At 45.3% G+C, this 16,792-nt stretch overlaps 1 protein-coding gene across 1 annotated transcript in view; it reads left to right on the top strand.

Moving 5' to 3' along the window:
• PTPN23 (protein tyrosine phosphatase non-receptor type 23) overlaps positions 1–16,792 on the top strand; it is a 663,560-nt gene that overhangs the window by 161,634 nt on the left and 485,134 nt on the right. The window lies entirely within an intron of this gene.

Below are 16,792 nucleotides of genomic sequence, written 5' to 3'. Positions count from 1 at the left end.
TTTAATAACCACCGAACCTCAAAGTGGACACTTCAGATCCCCTTCCAGGTGGCCACCTAACATGGGCTAAGCAGCTTATGGGCTGGATTGACTCCCTAGACTTAGGTGGCATCTGGAGGATCTGACATTCCCATGTCTGAATACATCAACACATCTGCAGCATACAAAACACTCTCCCGTATAGACCCCCTGCTGCTACCTGCAACAGCCATGCTAAGGGCAGGGCGACTGGCATTATGCAATGGTGCGCCTGCAGCATTTTTCGCATGATTATTGATTTCCGGCATTTACCACATGATCCATAATCTGTAGACTTTAACAAAAAACAAGTTTTTTTCTACCTCAAATGATTCAAAAGTCAATAAAAATACAGTGACCCGTTTTGCTGTTCAGTGGAAGGCCCTTTACAAAGGTTGACTGGTCACTTATTTGTAGCTTAATGCTATGTTTGAGTGTAAAACTGATACTAATGAGTTGCAACTAATGCCCAGATAGTATTAATACATTTTTATTTAAATGAAGTAATAGTATCACACAATGTGCCACATAATGCAGTATAATTTACTTATCCTGCTGCATAATTTACTCCTCCCCTGCCACTTAATTCCAGTGTCAAAGTCCAAGTCAAAATAACCTTTATTCGGATATTACATTATCCATAAAAGCATACACATAATTACGTACATGGTCAAAAGGAATAAAATAACTGTACTACGTTTTCCTTAATAAAAACAATGACAAAAAGGAGTCCAAGATATCATTAATTCTCCTATCCACTAATTCCTGTCTATTTCCGTAACTCTATCTAATGAAATATACATAAACAGAGGTCACCGTTAGAATAGCAGCAATATATACATAGAACACATATTTAGCAGCATTATGATAAACACAAATTTTCTAAAGTGCATAGGGCATAAATCCGAATTGTTAAACTATCTAAATAAAGTGCATAGTGTAATAACAGCCAAAGATCAAGGAGTAAATTAGTTATATTTATCTCCGTATTTACTGCCGTAAAGACAGAGGAAAGGTGGTTCACATTTTTACAAATAGCAGCATACATTTAAGGGGCTGATGTGCAAAGTGCAAAGAAGCCTTCTTCCAATCTATTGAGATAACATAGTTCATATAAATAAAAATGAATTCATAGAAATACGAGATCGTATAGCCATTTTTAAAAAGGTACACACACGGTATATTAATCCATCATCTTTAAGCTGTAACACAGATTTAAATGCCACATTAAAATCTTTTATACCTTTAGCTCTAAAAAATGGTATCAGAAGGTGTTTACTGTATTTTTGATAATAGGAACAAAAGAACAGAAAGTGCATTAATGTTTGCTTTCCAGAATTCTGACATGGGCAGACCAGATTCTCAATGTTACAGTGGTAGCCCAAAGGAAAACACAATAAATACTTTATAGATCCTGCTCTTAGGCGAGTCAAGAGGCTGCACTCCCAGCATGTAATTTCTTTAAGGAGGTAGCTAGCTGGTATAAGTGTACATTGTCGCCTTCTATTTGGATGTAGCGTTTCACAGAAGGTTTGGCTAATTCTACTTTGTATCTAGTCTCTCTATAATGCCTATAAAGAATATTCCGTATTATCTTCCCATTAGTCCCCTCTAGTCCATTTGGGTTGTCAAATATGTGTTCAAGATTGACTGCTGCCAGGCTTGCCTGAACTTGGGCAAGCCATGGGATTTTAATGCCCTGATCACAGTTTAGGCAGTCAGCCAAAATTTCTCTTGTTAGTGAGGCTTCGGGGTTTTTCCACACCTTGATCCAGAACAACACAGGACGTGCCTTAATGTAGTCCTCCAAATAAAACAATTTTAGTTCATTGTGACTTATGACGGTGGGAGATGAAATTGGTAGACCCAGAAGCCTACTGCAGAATCTATTCTCCTCAGCCTGGGAGTTTTTTAAGTTTGAATATCCCCAGATTTCGGCCCCATATGTCATAACAGGAACGCATTGTGTCCTATAGATTTTTAATAGAGACTGGACCACCTCAAATCTCTTAGGCTTGGGAAGAGACAGTACGGAGTTTATGGCCTTGATGAACTTAGACCGACTGTATGCCAAATGGGGGGTCCATGCATCGGAAGTTAAATTGGACAGGGCGTTATGGAGTTCGTTAATATATAAAATAAATAAAAGAGGGGCAAGGACGCACCCTTGTCTAACGCCTCAGCCTACCGTTATGTCTCCTGACACTGCTCCATTCATGCTTATCCTTACTCTAGCTTTTAAGTCTCTATGCAGGTATGCCAGAAAGTTTACCAAATTATTATCCAGGCCGTAATCCAGTAGGCGTTGCCAGAGCTTCGACCTGTTGACAAAGTCGAAAGCGGACGAAAGGTCCATAAAAGCCAGGTACAGTGGACTGTGTCGAGCGATGGTATATTTTCCTATAATTAGGTTCAAATTCAGGCACTGTTCCACTGTGTCAACACAATGTATACCTATAGTCTGTGAGATGTGTCAAAAGAAGCAAAGTAAAGTGAAGTGTGTCTCGCAAACTACCACAAGTGAGTATAAAGGAAAAAGGGAAGGGCAAGGCATCCCTTAAGGATAAGATCCCTCACTCACCCGAAGGTGACATGCTGGGCACTGTTCCACTGTGCCCAGGTGGCTCCGGAAACCCAACTGGCATTTATTTAAAATATTTTCTTCTTCTGCCCATGCCCTGATTTTATTGAATAAAACTCTTCCTAATATTTTGAGGGTATTGTCGATTAATGAGATCGGCCTATAACAGCTAGGATCCGATCTTGATCCTTTTTTAAAAATCGGTACAATTATGGAAGTTGACCATGTACTAGGAATATCAGTAGTGGTTAAATTATTTAAAACATTTAATAATAAGGGGGCCCAAAATTCCTGTTCTACTTTTATGAGGTCTATCGGTAGGCCATCCGGGCCTGGAGCTTTATTACCCACACACTGGGATATTGCCTCCTCAACCTCATCTATAGTTATTGAGATTTTAGTAGGACACGTAATAGGCGAGGAATTATCACAATATCAAAGTCAAAAGCAAGCTTTATTCGATTAGTTAAAATCATAAAAGCAACAAGACAATACATATTTAAAAAATTTGACATATCACATAGTTCATATGGTTAAAATCATTAAAAAGTCAAGCCCGGTAACAGTATCTAGTGCAATCAAGTAGTTAAAAAGTTGGTACAAAAACAATTCAATCACAGTGTAATAAAGAGGAGAATAATTAACTTAAAAACGTTAACAGAATCTCAGTATAGTAAGGTCACCCTTCCAAGTACCTCGGGGATAGCTTCCTGGCCTTCGTACGCATGGCTGCGACCAGAAAGCTAGCAACCCCGAAGACTGTCCTAGGGCTACCTAGTAGCTGTAAGTAAAGTAGGGCTGGGCGTACTTGTACAAAACCTGCTTCCCTTAAGATAGGGGCCAAAAACTGCATTCTGCACTTCTTGAAATGATCACAAAACATTACAAAATGCATGAGGGACTGCTCTGAAAAGTTATCGCAGCTGCATGGGATTAACTCATCTGGGACCCCCCATACGGGGAAGTCACCTAAGGAGTACTGTATAATGTTGAACCTAAATCTAATAAGCAAGTGTCGATGGTATGGGCGGCTTACAATTTTTAGGTAAGGTTCAATTGAGGGCGTAGTCAGGAGGAGGAAGTTGGCTCTGGCTCTAGGTTTAATCAGTTCCTCGCTCTCCCGCGTTTGCGATGCCCTCCTCAAGAAGTTATCCTTAATCCATTTCACGTCCCCCCTACAAATTGTGTTTGGGTGGCTGAAAAGGTTGGGCCTGCCAAGACTTCCCAGTGCGCCTTTTACGTAGGCCAGCCATGAAATCTTTGAAGCATTATCCAGAGCCATGCAGTCCCTGAGAATGGTGTGGTTAAGTGTAATGTCCTTGTTCAGCCAGGTTTTGGCCCAACATACCAATGGTGCCAAAAGAAGCAGGTCAGTAATGTAGCCTAAACCTAACTCAGAGTGTAGTGAAAAAACTGGTGTCGATTGTGGAACACTTAGTAGAGATCTTAGAAACTGGTTTTCCACAATCTGCAATTCGCCAGTTGAGGAGTAGCCCCACAGCGGTGCACCGTAAGTGGCTATGGATAGGCATTTAGTTTTGTAGACTTTCAGTAATGCCTCCATTGGTCGTGAGCAAAGCCGCTTTGCGAAACTCAACAAAGCTGAGGTTGATCTAGTTACAGCTAGTGATTTCGCCGACACCTTTGGTTTCCACGAACCCTTCTCCTCAAAAATCACACCCAGGTATGTAAAGACTTGCACCCTAGAAACCCTCTCGCCACAGCAGGTAAAGGATTTTAGCTTTTTCGGCCATAGCCGCCTCCCAGCCACCATAACATGTGATTTTTTGTTATTGATCAACAGGTCTAACTTTGTCATAAAGTCACCAAACGCGTCCAGAAGCCTTTGTAGCCCCACGCCCGTGCGGGCTAGGAGGACCGCGTCGTCCGCATATAGGAGGACAGGCACTGCGCAACCCCCCACATACGGGATATCAAGTGTGGACCCCTCCAAGGCTTTATCCTGGGAGTTGATATAGAGAGTGAACAAGAGCAGGGCTAAAATACAGCCCTGCCTCACACCTCTTCTGGAGTTAAAAGGTCTGGTGGTGTTTCCTTCTCGGGTGATTCTAATGGAGGCTGATAGGTCTTCGTGGAGTGCGGCCAAGAAGTCTACCAGGGGAGGATCGAACCCAATGCCAGCCAATATAGCCCATAACTTGGCCCTATTGACCAAGTCAAAGGCCGAGGAGAGGTCCATAAAGGCCAGATATAAGTGGCCCTCCTTCGCCGAGGAATTATCACAATATAATGGGGGAGCGTATATTTTAGAAAAGTGGGCAACCCATGCTTCGCTAGAAATATTACAGTCTAGGGGTGTGGAAGGATTCCCAAGAGTTCTTAGGGATTAAGTTGCAGACCAAAAGGCGGTTGTACTTTTGGTATTGGCTGCACAGGCCAGATTGTCCCAATGTTCTTTCAGAATGGTATCACGCCTGATTCTTAAAACCCTTTCATAATTTAACCTTAGTGTGCGAATAAGCGAGGGATCTCTAATATCTGCTGACCGAGCCACTCTCAACTCCCTATTAGCTCTGGAGCAGATGTTATCGAACCATTTAGGGTCAGAGTTACGGGTACCCACTGGTCTAGAGATCGGATTTATTTTATGCCTACACATAATTCGGTAAATGCAATAACAGCTGCAGGATTAGGGTCTGACAAGACCAGGCACGTCTCCCATAAAGTAGGGTATGTTATTACCATCTTCGCAAAAAGCTCTTTATAATCTAGACCTCTCCATTTGACTCTCAAGGTGTCAGTGGAGAGGTGTAAATTACTCGCTCCTAGTTCCTTCCTAAAACTGGCACAACGTGCCACCTTTAGCAGAACAACTATGGGGTTATGGTCTCCAAAGGTGGACCGCTTTACCTCTGCCCCGAAGAGATGACTTTGTAATGAAGGTGATAGAAAAACATAGTCAATGACTGACCCTCTTCCTGGTCCTCTATAGGTGGGCGTTAAATTCTCATTGATGTTAATTGGGGCGATATCCATTACATTTAGGAGACTGGAGTTTACTAAATGGTCTATTAACTCATATCCCCTTTTACATGGGCTATGGGTGTTTAAATCAAAAGGGAGTCCGTTAAGACCTCTTCCAATCTTTGCATTAAAATCACCCCCCAAGAAAATACCCGCCAAATTATATTTCCCTAATAGGTTATCTTGATCCATAATAAAATTAAAAAGTTGAACAAAGTTAGGATTCGGGGTTGTTAAGAAATCATTATTATAAAAGTTAATAAAACAAATAGAGGGACCCCGTGTATAAATTAGAGCTTGAAAATTAGTGTGGCCGGTAGGGATTAATTTTGTTCTATCCCCTGAGGCGATTCTGATCCATATTGATAATCCCCCTATCGGTCTACCATGACGGGGGGTGGCGGGAATGGTATTGAAGCATTCATATCCCTCAAGGTATAACTCTTTGGGGGCCGAGGTCTCTTGAAACAAGAGGACATCATGTTCTCTAATCATATCCACCCACTCTGCTGATTTTAACTTTGGGGCTAGGCCTGCCACATTCCAGCTTAGGACCTTCAATATGGATTCAGATATCTCAACTTTGCAGGGGTTGGACACTTCAGGACTGACAGGGGCGGTCACATCCTCGTTCCCACACACCAGCGAGCTATTAGAAATGGGTGACTCAGATGGTCAGTCAAGTGTATCCAAGTCAGAGAGGGCCAGGTATTGGTTTGTGAGCTGGGGGAGACTGGAAACTGGGTATTGTGTCAATGGGTGTTTGTAAAAGAACCCGAGGGGCAGAGCGCAGATGTTAGTTTGGCTGGGGTTGCTGGTTTCCTTAACTCCAAGTATGGATCCGGCAATCCTTGGATGTGAAAAATTAATAACAATGCAGTCCCCTTTGATGGTTTTTGGTGCGGGACCTACCCAGCCCACCCTACGGACCATTAGGATTTCGCTCATGTCAGACCTTTTGAACCTTTTGTGTTTAGTCAGCCAATCCATACATTTATTTCTAAGCTGAATCCACGACTCGGATTTATTTCTCTGTAGGGGAGGAACCCCTGCAAGAACTAAAACGTATGGGCAAGATGGAGGCGGCAGGTTCAGGATGTCTTTATTAGGTTCGTCAGGCCCTTTAACCGTAACCGCAGCTGTGCTGGCATTGTTTATCGTCCTGCCATGAGCAGGGTTGGGGTTAACATCGCGTGATGAGTCGGGGCATACAGATGTATTCCGATCAGTAGTGACTGGCAAAGATGTTGCAATTTGGGTTACTAGGGGTGTGGGGGAGAGCAGTGATGTCCCTGATGGCTTAGGTGGTACAGCTTTAGATACTGAGGGTAGGGGGATAGGCTGTTGTTTTCCTGGCATATGAGTTCTCTGAGTGTTAATAGGATTAGTAAGTTCATTATTTTCCTTGTTTAACAATGTAGATTTCAAGGTTATGCTTTCCAAGCGATCTAATCGTTTCCACAGCCTATCAAAACTTGAATCTATTAGCCCTTTAATACGATTACAAACTGTATCAACAATGAGATCGATAGCAGTATCCCCCAGTGTAAAGTCAGAAAAGCCAGTTTGTGTGGATTTTGTTTCCTTGAAGTTACATTGTAAGTTCTCCTCACCTACGATGATTGGAACAGTGGTCTGTTCTGTGGAAGGTTCTAGATCAATAGTAGGATCAGTGGTAGTGGGGTTGCCCTGGTCTATCCCTTGGGCCGCAGGTGGGGACGGTGGTCTCATCCTGTATCTACCAACTGCGCAGGATCAGGAAAGTGGCATACCTCCTTACACCTGATGCCCTCCTGCAGGTCATCATGGCCCTCGTCCTCTCCCGCTTAGATTTTTCCAACGCGATCTATCATGGCCTGTCTAAAACATCGGTGGCTAGACTGCAAGTGGTCCAAAATCAAGCGGCGAGACTGGCCTTAGGGATCCCGAAGTGGCAATCTGCCAGGCCCCTCCTTGCCAAACTTCACTGGCTCAATGTCGCCTCCAGGGCGGCCTTCAAGATCGGCTGCCTCATCTTCAAGGCGTTAGCTGGGCCCTGCCCCGCCTTTGTGAAATCTCTCATTAGATCTTACTGCCCATCTCGCGACTTGAGATCCTTTCATCTTCATCTTTTGACTGTCCCCTCTTACAAGCTCTGTAGATCTGGAGGCCGGAGATTTGCATACCTGGCCCCCAAGCTTTGGAACTCTTTTCCTTTCCCTCTCAGAACTTCTAATTCTTTGACTCTCTTCCGTAAATCTTTAAAAACTTGGCTCTTCCCCCAATCTGGTTAGTCCCTCTGTCCCTCCCACTTCCTACCAGCGCCAGGAAACCCATGGTGTCAGTGCGCTCTACAAGCACCCCTTACAATACAATACAATACAATACAGACGGTCAGACAGAGGCCAGCGACATCACAGGACAGGGGAAGACCACAGTGACCGAGAGCAGGAGGTGGAGGGGGACCGCCCGCAGCAGGAGGAGAACAAAGAGTGAGATACTGTATGACCGTTTGAAACCACGTTAGGGCGCTATGCAGCGACGCACAAATGGACTCGCTAATGCTGAGAGATTGTAACAGAAATGTACTTAATGATTGCCTTTGGGAAGGGGGAAGGCTGTGATCTTTTTCGGACTTCTCGCCCCTTATACGCAAGTAACGTTCATGGGACTTGGGACTAAGCACTCTGCTGGGTTGGGGTGGCGGGCAGTTCTGAGTCCGTCTGGTAGGGAGGCCGGGCGGGGGGTGGGGGGGACGGTGCCGTTTTACTGTTTGGATTTGTTTTCTGTTCTAGCTTCAAGTACAACATTCGGATATGTATTGCACCTATGACTCCATATTCTCTCCTACACACTCTACCAGATATGGCATTAAATGACCCACCGAACCCTGCACCTGCAATGTATCCTTTGACTCAGGTGGCACCCCTTTTCATGCTCACGTGGAATGTACATGGCATTGGAGACAAAATTAGGAGGGGCCTGGTTCTGCAGTGTATCAAACGGAGCTCTCTAGCAGTAGTATTGCTGCAGGAAACACACCTTACTGGCACCACATTTTAAGCGATGGACAGATGGGGATACCGGATGGTGGCGCACTCAGAATTCTCCTCAGGACCTTGGGGGTGGGCATTTTGGTTAGAAAACAATCCCCACTAGTACATAACACTAAAACTGATGGTCATGGGCGTTTTGCTGCCATAGTAGGTCAGTGGGAGGGACGATCTATCAATATAGTCTCAGTCTACATACCCCCTGCACTACATGCAGTAACACTCCCGGCTCTTAGTAAATTTTTGCTTGACCTCCCGGTGGGGGACTATTAATTGGAGGGGATTTCAACGCCATTATAGATGGGACTATTAACCGATGCCCTGCGAAGACGGGTGACTCAGGCGTGTCTTGCCTTAGGAGCTTTTTGGAGGCACTAGGGCTTACTGATGTGTGGCGATGGCACCACCCAACGGCACGACAATTTACATTCCACTCTGGGGTACATAATAGCCTGACCAGAATAGATTACTTCTTAGCTTCGGCGGGTATTCTTAACAACATTGCAACTATAGAGATCAGACCCAGGGGTATATCAGACCATTCCCCATTGTTACTACAATACACATATTATCACAAGACACGGCAGCGTATTTATCTGATATATCCAGGCTACTTACAAGTCCCAAAGATCAAGAAGGCCGTCATTAAGGCGACGGACCACTATTTTCGAGAGAATATTACGTCAGTTAGCTCCCCCACCACCTTATGGAAGGCGTTCAAAAGTGTCCTGAGGGGACAGACCATTGTTTCGATTATGGGGCACAAGTGGGAGAAGCAGCAAGAGTTGCAGAATTTAGAACTAGAGTTGTGTGACGCGGAGACCCAACACAACAGCAACCCCACCCCTGATATGTCCCAGAACTTACGTCTGAAACAGCAGCAGCACAGAGAGTACCTTCGGGAACTGACCACACAGCAGTTAACGACCAAGCAACACAGGGTACAGGAAGGTGGTGACAAGGCCGGAAAACTCCTGGCATGGCTTGACAAAAAGGGACGGGGTGCTAGATGGATAATGCAGATTCATACGGGAGAGGGAGGGAGGGATGACGACGGACCCATGGACAATAGTAAACTCACTAGCGCAACACTTTCGGATGGTGTACGCATCAGCCTCTGAGATGACACAGGAGGAGGCGATGACCTATATAAAAGATATTGACATGCCCAAGCTCGCCCCGGAGGCGGTGCTTACACTCGAGGAAGATCTCTCGGTGGAAGAATTACAAGCGGCAATTGGGTCACTGCAATCCGGCAAAGCGGTAGGACCAAATGGGATACCTATTGAACTCTACAAAAAGACCGCAGGGACCATTGCCCCGCACCTATTGCGCATGTTCACCGACAGCTATAAGACGAGCGACCTCCCCCTAGATCAACGAATGGCCACAATAGTGGCCATACCGAAGCCGGGAAAACCTGCGGAGGAGTGCACCTCTTATCGCCCTATATCACTGATTACCGCATCGGCTAAAATCCTTGCTAAACTATTGGCGATCAGGCTGACACCGCTCCTTACGACCCGAATACATCCAGACCAGTCTGGCTTCATGTCGGGCAGGAATACGGCCCTCAACATGAGGCGCCTGCATGGCGGGATGGCTCGTGCTGCATAAATTCAAGAACCGGCTGTCATATTGTCCCCTGATGCGCGAATGGCATCCCACATGGTCGAGTGGCCCATCCTGTTCGCTGTGCTACATCTCCTGGACTTCGGGCCTAAATTTTGTGCCTGGGTCGGTCTCTTTTACACTAAACCGATAGCCCACGTTACGGCTAATGGGCATATTTCTGATGACTTTCCCCTGGCGCGTGGTACGCGCCACGGTTGTCCCCTGTCACCGCTGCTTTTTGCCCTGGTGCTGGAACCACTAGCAGTGTTGAGTAGGTGGGAGCCAATGATACCGGGACTCAAATGGGCTGAAGGATGGGAAGACTGCATCTTCTTATATAGGGACAAAGTTCTGTTATATATGACCTCCTTTAAGCGCTCCATACTGACTCTCCTAAACATCTGCGAACTCTTTTGACGGGCATCTGGATACACCATAAACTGGTCCAAATCTGTCCTATATGTATTACACGGCCCGCCACCGCAACTTCCTTAAATTGCCCGCTCCGGCTCTCGGAAGGTGCGTTTAAATATTTAGGTATATATATTACAGCCCACTCGGAAGATTTCTTTAAAAGAAATCTCCAACCCCCATTAGATTGCCTTAAAAGAGATACGACACACTCGGGGACCTTGCCTTTAACATTGATGGGAAAAGCAGCACGTTTAAAAATGATGGCGCTCCCTCGATTTCTGTATGTGGTGGAAAACACGCCGTTCCCAGTCCCGCCGAGTTACTTTACGGCGATAGCAGCCCAGGTCTCAAACCTACTATGGGGAAATAAACCGGCGCGTTCAGCGCAGTTCAAACTGGTCCAGGGATGGTATGACGGTGGGATAGCACTCCCAAACAGAGTTATATTACTGGGCGGCGCAGTTGAAAGTAATTAACCAGTGGATACATGCACCGCAGACAGATCCCGCATTTAAAGCAGATAGATCAGCATTGGGTACGAGCGGTATACTGTCTGCCCTTTACAATCGGAGACTTGCCCAGGCACTGATGGGGCCTGTAAAGCACACCGTCACCATATGGCACAAAGCTCAAGCAAAATTAGGGTGGCAAGGGGTCATAACCCAACTAACTCCTCTCTGGGACACAAAACGGTTGGGTAAGCTCCGTAATAGTAAGGGCTTCGATCAGTGGGACACAATGGGTATATCCACAGTGGGGGACATGTGGAATAAGGGGGAAGTTGTCACATTCGAGCGTCTTCAGCAACAATATGAACTGGCACCCTCAGAATTTTTTTAGGTACACACAGATCAAACGCGCACTAACGTCGGTGTTACCACCCGGTACTGACGTCCTGGAAGCACCTCCTCTGGAGGACAGATTACTGAAGGACTGCATGCAGAAGAAGGCGACTTCATTTACCTACCGGTAACTAGTTAACAACCTGCCGGATCCCACGGGATCCCTCAGGGAAAAATGGTCTCATGACGTGGACGACCTCGACGACACTGAATGGCAGGAGACGTTGGCCTTCCCACGGGAGGAGAGTATACCCTCGCGACTCAGGCTGGTGCAACAAAAAATCTTACACCGATCATACTACACTAGACCTACCTTACACAAGATAGGTAAAACATCACACCCTTATTGCCTACGCCGTTGCGGGGACGAAGGGACCTTTTTCCACACCATATGGCAATGTCCTAAAATTATGGAATACTGGGCAAAGGTAATGAGGACGATTTCACAGGCGGAGAAAGTATCACTGATACCAGAGCCCAGAAAATGTCTGTTGAATGTATTGGAGCCCAGTGACTTGACTCACCAGGCACAGGACTGGGCCACGCTAGGAATCATGGTCGCAAAGCGCAACATTGCACAAAAATGCGATCGGCAGAGGTACCGACACTCGCCTCATGTTGCGGAGACATGGACGCTGCCATGATAGCCGAAAGAACGGTATTTGTTAATCGTAGGTGTCCCCGGAAGTGGATTAAAATTTGGGGAGACATATGCGAGCCACCACAAGATAGAGAAGATGAGGGTTCGGAAGAAGAACAATAAAGAGGGTTGTGTCAATAACATGAGAAATTCTAACAACAGATGGGTCGCGATGCATGCTACTGAACTACATGTACCAAAAATGTATGATATTCTATTGGAGATTTACTCTTTGCTTGTAAGACATCCTGACAATATGTACTGTGCTATTATTGCATATAAAAAGTTTTCACAAAAAAAAGTTGTCACCTAAGCATGCCCTCCGAGGAGTGTTAATGACCTGGGTGACACCCGTTGGGAACAGTACCTGGTGGGCATGGAAACTGTTATTGCCAAACTGGAGATCGTCCATAAATGGAGCTCCCCTTAACCACCCACACTATCTGAATGGCGGGCGGAAGTGTATTGGTGTGCATTGGTGGAGGAGTCTTTTACATCACTAGGGGTTGCCCCAAAAAACATGCCCCGATCTGCTGCAAATGGTTGAAATAATATGGACTTGGTCTTATGTGATTACTTGTGTAATTGAAACAAAGTATCTGAATTGGTATCAAAGCGAGAGTGTGTATAGCTGGTGGTATATGTTTTGTTAAGGGTATAAAGCTTGAATGTAAAAAAAAAAAAAAAAAAAATTCTGGGGCCTTATGGCCATAACCGCTAGGAGAGGTGTCTCTGAAGTTTAAACACGCTCAGAGCTGGAGATTTTGCTATTGAGAACAGGAGTGCGGGGACAGCTTGCTGTTGGTTTTATGGTTGTATTATGTGGCCTGTAGAAAGTGTTGTGCACACGTTTCTAATCTGAAAATGCTTTATTGACAGTACTGCTGATGAACACTGCAATGGTTATACCTCAAAGGAATGCATTTGAATATGGTTATTGCCCCTATTTGTTTTAATGGTGATATAATGGTGACTCACAACACATGGCTGTTATATTAATGAGTACAGCCTGAGAAAGCCAGTTTCCATCCTTGTATATATTGACACCCCGTATATTATGATGTTGATTCTGGTGTAGGTGGGGGATATAGTGATAATTGGATTTAGGACTTTCTAGGGTGTAATGTAATATGAAGTAGCCACTAAATGTATTTCCTTCTACCTGATGTATAGATTTGTAAATTGCTGCATAGTATTTGGTAGTGTTTCTATAATAAAAGTATTTTTCCATTGTAAAAGAAATGAACAATGACGCAACAATGATTTGCTTCATTGTTGGGTTCCCCTAAGTAAGCCTTGGACTGCTCTTCTTTGCTATCCTTAGAGAGTCGGGTGCTACAGTGGGGTACTTGGTTCTAATTGACGGAATAATTATGGACCTGTTACTTGTGTAGGGCTCCCATTCTTCACAACTAATAACCTAGTTTCAAACAATTGTTATTTAACACGTTTAATTCTCAAGGAAATTCTGTTGGGTGACATGGGGCAGTCCTGTTGCATTCCTTTCTGTGTGCATCGTGGTTGATAACACCTGCTGTTTTCTTTGCCTCATCCTGGTTTATGTGGGCCAATAGCTTGCCATCATCCTCAGACGGTTGGCATTGACCTTCTGTAGGTGTTGGAAGACCCTCTCCCACATCTTCCATGTCTTTATTAGACGGCAAGCCACCCTCATGTGCATTTAACTATCTGCCAAGCCGGTCATGATCCCTAGACACAGCCTGCTATTTCTCAATATTTGTCATGTTCTGCTGTACTTCATATCCCCAGAACATCCTTTGCTTTCCACAGAGAGAGTACCTCTGTTTTTTTGTTTTACAAAGTTCCCATGAAATGGAAGGTTTGCCCCACAGTTCAGCAATGTTTTGGTGTCAAAGATGTTGAGTATTTGGGTAAAGGTTTCTGCGCTTCAGGAGAATTGTTCTGGAGAGGTGTTTGAAAAGCTGACGTCTGTTTGTTTTTTGTGGATGGCTCCTTGTGCCGGTTGTGCTGCTGTATTGTTGAACCCATTGAGAATAAAAAGTCTTAGATTGCAGTGCATGCTTCTCTAAGCTTAAATATTTTAAGTATTTTACTTCATGTGCTCAGTTGTGTTAATGAGAAGTGATGGCCTTAACCTAATTTAAGACACAGATTATATAGAATCCCAACTACCTGTGTCCTATTCTAATTTGGCCAAGGCAATCGGAAGGGAGTGCTTTGAGTTGTCCTTTTTAGGTCGAAGCCTGCGTTGCAGCACATGCGCTGTTGCAGGCGAGAGTTCTTGTAAGCAAGAAGGGGCATGAAACCACGCCCCTTCTGCAATTGGCCGGCCTCGCGAAATGGAGGCCTGCCATTGGCCAATGCCCCTGTTTGGATGATTTGGCCGCTATACTCCCTCCTTTTGAGGACTCTGTGACCTGACTTCTGGTGTTGCAAGCCGATTTCCTGAAACATTGCTATGGCAACCAAAAGGCCGGTCACGGAGTCCTGGAGGGGAGGGATTCAGTAGCTGTTTCCGCCCCTTTTTTTTTTGTGCGTGCGGTTTTCTGTCATTGTTACCTCGTTCTCCTTGCTGGAAGGAGGCATTGCAGTGCCTTGTTGCTTTTGGTCCTGGTCTTCTGTGGCCTTCTATCTGTTCAAAACATGTGGTTCCAGGAGGTAGGGTGGGGTTCCTACGCAGGCAGCAGGAGCGGAGAGACGGGCTCGTTAAGCGAGCCAGCAGAGGGTCGTGTGCAGTGCAGCGAGCAGCGGACATGCCCCTCAGTCTCGTGGAGAGGCAAGGACGGGTGCGGCACAGCAGGGGAAAGCCGCCTTTGCCGTTAGAACAGAGACACAGCTACAACGGCAGCAGCCTCAACTTCGTTGATGTGATGTGGCAGTTTATACCCGGGTGTCACCGCAGCAGCAGCAAACGGCCCAGCGGAAGGCCGATCACAGAACCAGAGGACTGCCAGAAAGTCAGGTGGAAGTGCAAGTAGGCAACAGGGCTCGACCACCCTCGTCGGAAGTTGTTGGGGTAGCAGGCCTGGTTTTTTGAGGGAATGCCTTCCTCCTCCTGTCCACCCACAGAGGCCTAGGGCGTTGACGAAGATTTATGACTCAAGTGAAACCGAGCCAAACACTCAGGTATTCCTAACATTTTCAGAAGAAACAAGCTGAAGCTGATAGAGACGTAGGGCATCCTGCAAATCTCAGGGTGTGAGTCTAGCGCTACGCACCTTCACTGTTTAATCAGCACTTGTATTACAGCTACGAGTCTAGCACGGCATACCTTCATTGTTTAATTAGCACTTCTATTAGACCACAGGCCTACGCTACACGCCTTAGTTGTTTAATGAGCACTGCTATTAATACTACAGGTCTAGCGCTACAGCGCCTTCACTGATTAATAAGCACTTCTATTACAGCCACGGGTCTAGCGCTACGCGCCGTTATTGTTTCAGGAGCACCTCTGATACAACTTCGAGTCTAGCACTAAACACCTTCAAAGTTTCACTGGTACTTTCATAACAACTATTATTCCATCAGCACTTGTGTTACACCTGTGATTCTAGCCCCGCTGCACACTCTGGGTTCTGAAATGTTTTGAATGTAGTGCAACATTATCATTATGAGTGACCCGGCCCTTCCCAATGCGCGAGCACCCCCGAACCCGAAGAAAAACATAAACAAGCATTTGCAATGCAATAGGTCTCGCATTTGCTAGATTGTGAGCTATTGGCATTGTAAATGGCAATGCTTATGAATTATGTGTTTGAAAACCTACAAGCGGTGCGTAAACACGCACTTTCTACTTATGGTCCTTGCTTACGAGAAGCAAAGCTGGCAGTAACTGCACCTTTTTTACTGCCAGCATTGCTTCTTGAAAGCAAGGACTAGTAAGAAATGTGCATGTTTACGCACCGCTTGTTTAAATGTACATTGGTAAAGTGCAAAGTAGGTATCAGAGCCCTTTACATGAACATCAGTTGCATTACAAAAGGTAATATTTATTTTTTATACTCGGGGAGATGAAATGCTTTTTTATCTTAGGTTAGGTAGTCGACTTTAGAGTGATTTTGTAACCTGCATCCGCATCTTCTAAAAATTATATTAGTCCGGCTGAGCATATCATTGATGTTGGCATCCTGCAGATTGGCGTTCATTACACATGTTCAATGTTTTTGATAGATGTCTGTGTACCTCTCTGTGTTGCTGCACGTTAGCATGCCACCCATTCAATATTGGGGAACCCATCTACCTTAGGTAGCCTGCCCCAATCCCTGTTTGTAGGCTTACCTTCTTTCCTTTCAGGAATATATTCTACTATTTCTGTTAAGCAGTTAAAACCGATTGTATATTGCAGCTTTTAATTGCCTCCTCCCTCCTCCGAGTTCCCCACACCAACATCCAGGCAGTATTTTCACAATCAAAGGGCTTTTACTTTTGCCCTCGAGGCATGGACAGCTGCTGCTGCAGATTGGCATGTTGGTCCGAAGGCTTCTTTTGTGGGAGAGGATGTGGCATAGTTGCCAGAGCGGGAGACTAAGGGACTGGGGAACCAGGTTTCATATCCTGTGATTCTGGAAAATCACTTAATGACTCTGTGCCTTTAAAAAAAAAAAAGTGTTCCCTTGTATATTCTGCTGAAACCAGCTTCACAGTGAAGCAGCACCGAGGTCCCCACATCACAGCTATCCTCATT

The sequence above is a fragment of the Lissotriton helveticus genome, chromosome 10 (assembly GCF_964261635.1).
Source record: "Lissotriton helveticus chromosome 10, aLisHel1.1, whole genome shotgun sequence".
Taxonomy (NCBI): Eukaryota; Metazoa; Chordata; class Amphibia; order Caudata; family Salamandridae; genus Lissotriton; species Lissotriton helveticus.
This window is presented reverse-complemented; position numbering and strand designations above follow the sequence as displayed.